At 39.3% G+C, this 7,192-nt stretch overlaps 1 protein-coding gene across 7 annotated transcripts in view; it reads left to right on the top strand.

Annotated features, from left to right (window-relative positions):
- The first annotated feature begins 1,237 nt into the window (after window positions 1-1,237).
- LOC139756742 (uncharacterized) overlaps window positions 1,238-7,192 on the top strand; it is a 62,318-nt gene continuing 56,363 nt past the window's right edge. For 2 of the 7 annotated variants that reach the window (XM_071676476.1, XM_071676474.1), the window contains exon 1: window positions 1,238-1,347. The gene's annotated coding sequence lies outside the window, so the exon portion shown is untranslated. The other 5 variants (XM_071676478.1, XM_071676477.1, XM_071676479.1 and 2 more) reach the window with 3 other exon arrangements.

Raw genomic sequence — 7,192 nt, 5'->3', positions numbered from 1 at the left:
TATCTGATAATTTCCTGGAAATTTCATCTATGGCCATGATGTCGAAGAGGAATTACTCCAAATTACGGGCTATGAGGAACTTGAAGGTTCATTGGTAACCTCATCTTTGGAGGGTGAAGTGGGAACATGTTCTTTGCACGTAAAGAAAAAGAATAGAAAGGGGGAAGCATTGAGATAATCAAATGTTAGAAATAGATGGATTGAAGTGAACATTAAGACATCTGGCACTAGGAATAAGCCCTCGCAAACTCACCAGTCTTGGCATTTTTTCCCCCAGGCTAGGAGAAACTATAAAGGCTTTGACAACTTGATAATTTGCAGCCTTTCCTCATTATATTTTACGTTGCTTTGCTCCACCCTTCTTCTAAGAGAAAGGCGATGCATGTTGCCTTAAGAGAAGCTAGAAGTCACCTCCCTGCCAAGAACTTGAGATCATGGCTAAGAGAAAACTATAGGAATGATGGATCTCAATATTTCAAAGCTAGAAGTATTCAGAGGCAGAATGGACATATTCAAGAGACTTGTAGAAATTGGCAGGCGTCAATCTAACCTATGATCTTAGCTGTCCTGAGAGTGTCGAGTCTCGGAATTCTGAAGCAGAAACACTTCCCGTCCAAAATGATGTGACACCTTTTTCTATGGCGGCGTCCTATTTACTACGGGATTCGACCCAGTCATCTGCTAGTTCAGGTCAGCGATGCGGCATCTGCTTCACGAAATTTTCTGAATTAGTAAGTAGGACACCCATCTACTGTCACTGCGTCAGGGGTCATGTTGACTCTTGTTCAGCTCATAGAGCTTCACATGAAAGTGGCTGAAACATGTGTCAGTGAACTGTTAACCGTCTGCTTCATCAAACTGGTTCATGAATTTAAAGGTTTTGCTCGGGTCAGTCCTCACTCTCTTCCATGATGTTGCCTATCCCCGTAACTTTGGCACCATTTTTCTGTAGGTAGAAAATCAATCGTGTCAGTTTAAATGATCATGATTAACTGAAGTGACTGACACATTTAAACACCTGACTGAAAAAAACAGGTGTTTTTGCTATAGGTGTTTTGCACTGAAATTAGTTTTTTGATTATTCCGCCAAGGGAAACTACTGAAAGAAGGATACGTTTTCCCATAGACTATGAAGTCTTTATTATTTTTTGTAAACAGGAAATGCTTTGGACGAATTTTTGACACGAATTTTGATATATTTCAAATACAGCTTTACGATTCTGTGATAATATCAACTTTTTTTTCATCTTTTGTATTTTTGTTTCTTAGATTAAGTGTCAGGATATTGGTTGAGAAGAACCATCGGCTACGTTACCCTGTAGTGTTTGTGTGTTTATTTTTGGACGGGTAAGAAATTGAAGTCTTGATATTTTCGTGAAATTGCAACCTGACGGTTAGAATAACAGTATTCTGGTACTGGGAAATGGTGATGACACAGAGTGTGGCACAGACAAGGAATTATTGGCAGGATACGAATAGGCATGGCGGTGCGGTTGCCCGCTGATCAAACTAGTCTTCGAATTCGTGGGTGGAGGGCCAGTGAATCACCCCTCTAAATGGGGATCTGTACAGTGTTCGACACGTTGGGTTGTGTGACTATGTATCGAGCGTAGTATGAGGCTGCTGTTGTAATTGTTGTCAAAACAATAGGCAAGAAAATAAGGTTCAACAAAGTATCTTCATTATGAGTGATTCTTGTCACCATCTTCTGGGTCTGCCTGTCTTTGCTTGTTATATTACCTCTAACACATTAAGCATGAACTGCCTTCATAACAAAATAGGAAGCATTTTTGTTGTACGTTTTGAGTTATGAAGATGGCATAGCTAGTTATTAGTTTTACGAGTGTATGGCTTTTATTTTAATGATGTGTCATCTGTCAGGAATGCTTTGAACCACTACTACCTTGACTTAGGTTGCAAAAGGTCTTTTGCTTCACCTTCTTTGACCAGACGTAACTCTTCTTCTAAAGTTATTTATGGGAAAACTTTGACTTAAAATATTTCTTGCTCTAGTAAAGTTAAACAGGAATATATGCATGTTTATTTCATGGTCCTCTTCGGTTTGCTACTTTTTTTTTTTTTGCTTTTCAGTTTAATAGCAAGATATGTCATTTACTTTATTAAGATTTATGTAACTCATTAAGTTCAATGTTATTATAAAAGCTCCAATTGATGCTTCAAATTCATTTGTAGTTCTTTATTAATGGGCTCAAATTTTGTGTTGTTGATGAAGAGTATAAGAGTAATCAATGATATCTGTAAATTAGTAATGAAGCCCCTTATCTTTCCTAATTTTACTGGGATTTTTGTAGGTAAATGGGTGCTTTGATATGAGTTTAGGTAGAGTGTTGGTTCAATAAAGCCACTATGCTGGAGGTGGTTTGTTTACATCCTAGCTTTGTCCAACTACCTGTGCCACAACACCTTCCTCTCTCTCTCCCCTCCCATACCTTTTGATCTGGGATAGGTGGTTAGGGCACTGAAGAATTGAAGGAAGGAAGGAATGATAATGGAGTTCAGTATTTGTGAACCAGTTCTATCAACTTTTGGTTCTATGCAAAGCTTAAATTCACCTCTCCTTGTTGTGATGAATCTTAGATTCTAGGTTATCTTGCTCAAGACTTACACAGTTGCTTTACCAGGGCTGTGTAAGTTGGCAAACATCTAATTATAGAAAATATGAAACATGACTAAATTTGGTATTATGGAGTGCCCCTGATCTTTACTGATTAGATGACGCCGCCAGGAGGAGAGTACTAATATTTATACTACTTTATGTTACTCGTACATGATTTGCCTCATTTTGATAAGTTTTGATATGACAGTGCTGTTTATTAACCTGATGTAACAGTATTCATTAAATAAGCAGAATAACTGGCAAAATTTTGAGATAAAACAATATTTGGGTAGTTCTGGTTAAAAGATGAGCTTTATATTCCTGAGATCATTATCACATTAAAGTTCAAACCAAACAAGGAACAAGCTTATTGAATGTGTGCTAAAGTAATATGTTGTACTGAACTGTACTTCCCTTTGGTAATGAGTTGGGTAATGGTTTACTTACCTGTGTCACTTTGATAGTCTTCAGGAATTACTATCACCCAGCACCCTCCTCACAAAAAAAATCCAGTATCGAATATGTCTATATATTATTGAAGAATGTACCCAGAACATTAGTACACTTTTTTCTCTGTTGGTGTGGGAGCTTGTAGAGTGGATGGGGAGGGTCTTGAATTGTCAGTATGGATGCTTCATATCTGTGAAGTATCCGATAGATGTTGTTTTTCCAGGCATGATTTCATTTTGGACGCAGTTCCTCACAATATACACTTGTTTTTTTCTGGTGTGGTTTCATTTTAATACACCACACACAGAGTTTGTATGTATATAAGAAAGGTGCAAGAGGTGAAAAAGAGGGCAAATGAGAGTTGGGGTGAGAGAGTATCATTCAGTTTTAGGGAGAATAAAAAGAAGGACGGTAAATAAAGTACGTAAGACAAGAGAACAATCGGGAATATCGGTGAAGGGGGCAAATGGGGAGGTAATGACAAGTAGTAGTGAATTGAGAGAGAGATGGAGTGAATATTTTGAAGGTTTGTTGAATGTGTTTGATGATAAAGTGGCAGATATAGGGTGTTTTTGTCGAGGTGGTATGTGAAGTGAGAGGGTCAGGGAGAATGATTTGGTAAACAGAGAAGAGGTAGTGAAAGCTTTGCAGAAGATGAAAGCCGGCAAGGCGGTAGGTTTGGATGGTACTGCTGTGGAATTTATTAGAAAAGTGGGTGACTGTGTTGTTGACTGGTTGGTGAGGATATTCAGTGTATGTATGGTTCATGGTGAAGTGCCTGAGAATTGGCAGAATGCATGCATAGTGCCATTGTACAGAGGCAAAGTAGATAAAGATGAGTGTTCAAATTACAGAGGTATAAGTTTGTTGAGTATTCCTGGGAAATTATCTGGGAGGGTATTGATTGAGAGAGTGAATGAATGTACAGAGCATCAGGTTAGGGAAGAGCAGCGTGGTTTCAGAAGTGGTAGAGGATGTGTGGATCAGGTGTTTGCTTTGAAGAATGTATGTGAGAAATACTTAGAAAAAACAGATGGATTTGTATGTATCATTTGTGGATCTGTGGAGAAGGCATATGATAGAGTTGATAGAGATGCTCTGTGGAAGGTATGGTGTGGGAGATAAGCTGCTAGAAGCAGTGAAAAGCTTTTATCGAGGATGTAAGGCATTTGTATGAGTAGGAAGAGAGGAAAGTGATTGGATCCCATTAAGTGTTGGTTTGCAGCAGGGGTGCGTGATGTCTCCATGGCTGTTTAATTTGTTTATGGATGGGGTTGTCAGGGAGGTAAATGCAAGAGTTTTGGAAAGAGGTGCAGGTATGCAGTTTGGTGTGGATGGGAGGGCTTGGGAAGTGAGTCAGCTGTTGTTCGCTGATTATACAGCACTGGTGGCTGATTTGGGTGAGAAACTTCAGAAGTTGATAACTTAGTTTGGTAAAGTATGTGAAAGAAGAAAGCTGAGAGCAAATGTGAATAAGAGCAAGGTTATTAGGTTCAGTAGGGTTGAGGGACAAGTCAATTGGGAGGTGTGTTTGAATGGAGAAAAACTGGAGGAAGTGGGTGTTTTAGATATCTGGGAGTGGATTTGGCAGCGGTTGGAACTGTGGAAGCAGAAGTGAGTCACAGGGTGGGGGAGAGGGCAAAAATTCTGGGAGCGTTGTAGAATGTATGGAAGGTGAGAACGTTATCTTGGAGAGCAAAAATGGGTATGTTTGAAGGAATAGTGGTTCCAACAATGTTATATGGTTTTAAGGTGTGGGCTGTAGGTAGGGTTTTGCGGAGGAGGGTGGATGTGTTGGAAATGAGATGTTTAAGGACAGTATGTGGTGCGAGGTGGTTTGATCAAGTAAGTAATGAAAGGGTAAGAGAGATGTGTGATAATAAAAAGAGTGTGGTTGAGAGAGCAGAAGAGGGTGTGTTGAAATTGTTTGGTCACATGGAGAGAATGAGTGAGGAAAGATTAACAAAGAGGATACATGTATCGAAGGTGGAGGGAACGAGAAGTGGGGGACCAAATAGGAGGTGGAAGGATGGAGTGAAAAAGATTTTGAGCGATCGGGGCCTGAATATACAGGAGGGTGAAAGGCTTGCAAGGAATAGAGTGAATTGGAACGATGTGGTAAACCGGGGTCAACTTGCTGTCAATGGATCGAACCAGGGCATGTGAAGCGTCTGGAGTAAACCATGGAAAGTTTTGTTGGGCCTAGATGTGGAAAGGGAGCTTTGGTTTCAGTGCATTACACATGACAGTTAGAGACTGAGTGTGAACGAATGTGGCCTTTGCTATCTTTTCCTAGTGCTACCTTGCATGCGCAAGGGGAAGGGGGTGCTATTTCATGTGTGGCGGGATGGTGACGGGAATGGATGAAGGCAAGTATGATTATGTACTTGTGTATATATGTATATGTCTGTGTATGTATATGTATGTATACATTGAAATGTATAGGTATGTATATGTGTGTTTGTGGGCATTTATGTATATACATGTGTGTGTGGGTGGGTTTGGCCATTCTTTCGTCTGTTTCCTTGTGCTACCTTGTTAATGCAGGAGAGTGACAAAGTATAATAGATAAATATAATGTGAAATATATGTAAATTTACATTATTAGTAAATGAACAGATCTTATTTTCATCAAAAATATAAGCAATGCAATAGAAATTATGTCTTTTATTTTAAAGATGAGCACCATATTAGGTGTGTAAATCTGATATCATGCCAGGATGACATACAGTGTCGGCAAAAAAACATTGACAGTCCCCCATGTGTTTTCAAATATGGTTGCTGAGACTATTGTTTCTAATGGTATGAGCACCAGCAACCCTCTGATGCCTCAGGCTATCTTAATGAAGGATGATCTTTTTCTCCTCTTTCTGTGTGCTGCATCTCTTTTGGGATTTTGCTTCTAGGTGCTGCATTTCTGTCACCTCTGCTTTAAGATAGTTGGCTCTTTTCAAAGAGGACAAAGCCTGAATTAGTACACATGAGAGTTATAGGTGTACTAAGCACTCAAAATGCACAATCAGGTGGCTGCTTCTTGCAACACCTCATCAGTGCCTTGCCACATTCAGGAGATCAAGACCCTATGGACCCAAAACATGAACCTAGACTACTTTAGGAACCTTGTCAATTCCATGCTCAGACACTTGCAGATAGTAATCAAGACCAAAGGAGGGATGGCAAGCTACTAAAGTGTATAGGAAGGAGGACAAGGTTTTTTTTGTGGACACTGTATGTTGTTCACTCTTAATGAGGATTTTTTGGTGAATGAGATGCATGATATTCTCCAGCTGTAACCAGTAGCTTGACCTGACTTTCCTGTTGGTGCTTACCAGAGATGGACAATTTAAGGGATGGTGAGAAAATAGAACATCTTTTTACATGCCTTGCAGTTGTTCATGCCCACTTCTCTTGATGTGTGATACAGTTTGAAGGTAACCGGAATTATGAACTTTTTCTCGAATAGAAAATTTTTTGAATTTTTGATAATTGGGCAACTTTTATGATGGGAGATGAAGCTACTGAATTTTTGCTTGAAATTGTTTCTAAGTTCATTGTAGATTATATGAGGAGAGCTTATCCATATGTCTGTTTTTTGTTCCATTCATGTTTCTAGCACACGGATGAAAGTCCAGCAGAGTTGTTATTGCAGTCTGTACTCAGTGTCCTCCCAAATCTTGACTGGTGTGCAAAAGTGTTGGTACTGCAGTGTGACATATTCTGGGTTTTAAGGAAGAACTTATAAACTCCCAGACCTGGACTCTGGTCTGGTGTAAGGGTGTTTGCCAAGAGTAGGAGGAAAATTTTCCATTATTAATTGCTCCATACTAACAAGATGTCCAGAATATGGAATGGGGTTTCATTTCCTGTAATCTAGACAAAGTCTGGACACTAGCAGGTTTTGAAAATATGTAGTTCCTAGAAGATCTGTCGTTCATCAGCTGGGTTTGGGATGATATATTGTACAAGTATCTGGATTTTAGATGTGTATAGGTATATTTTCAGGACATTCGTTTGATCAATCACTGTTTTCATATTCTAATGTGGTGTTACTGGACTCTATCTGCCAGTGAAAAGTCTCAATTGGTAAGGATGTATCATTAATAGTACAGTCTTGTCAAATAATTT

Source organism: Panulirus ornatus, chromosome 23, assembly GCF_036320965.1.
Source record: "Panulirus ornatus isolate Po-2019 chromosome 23, ASM3632096v1, whole genome shotgun sequence".
Classification (NCBI taxonomy): Eukaryota; Metazoa; Arthropoda; class Malacostraca; order Decapoda; family Palinuridae; genus Panulirus; species Panulirus ornatus.
This window is presented reverse-complemented; position numbering and strand designations above follow the sequence as displayed.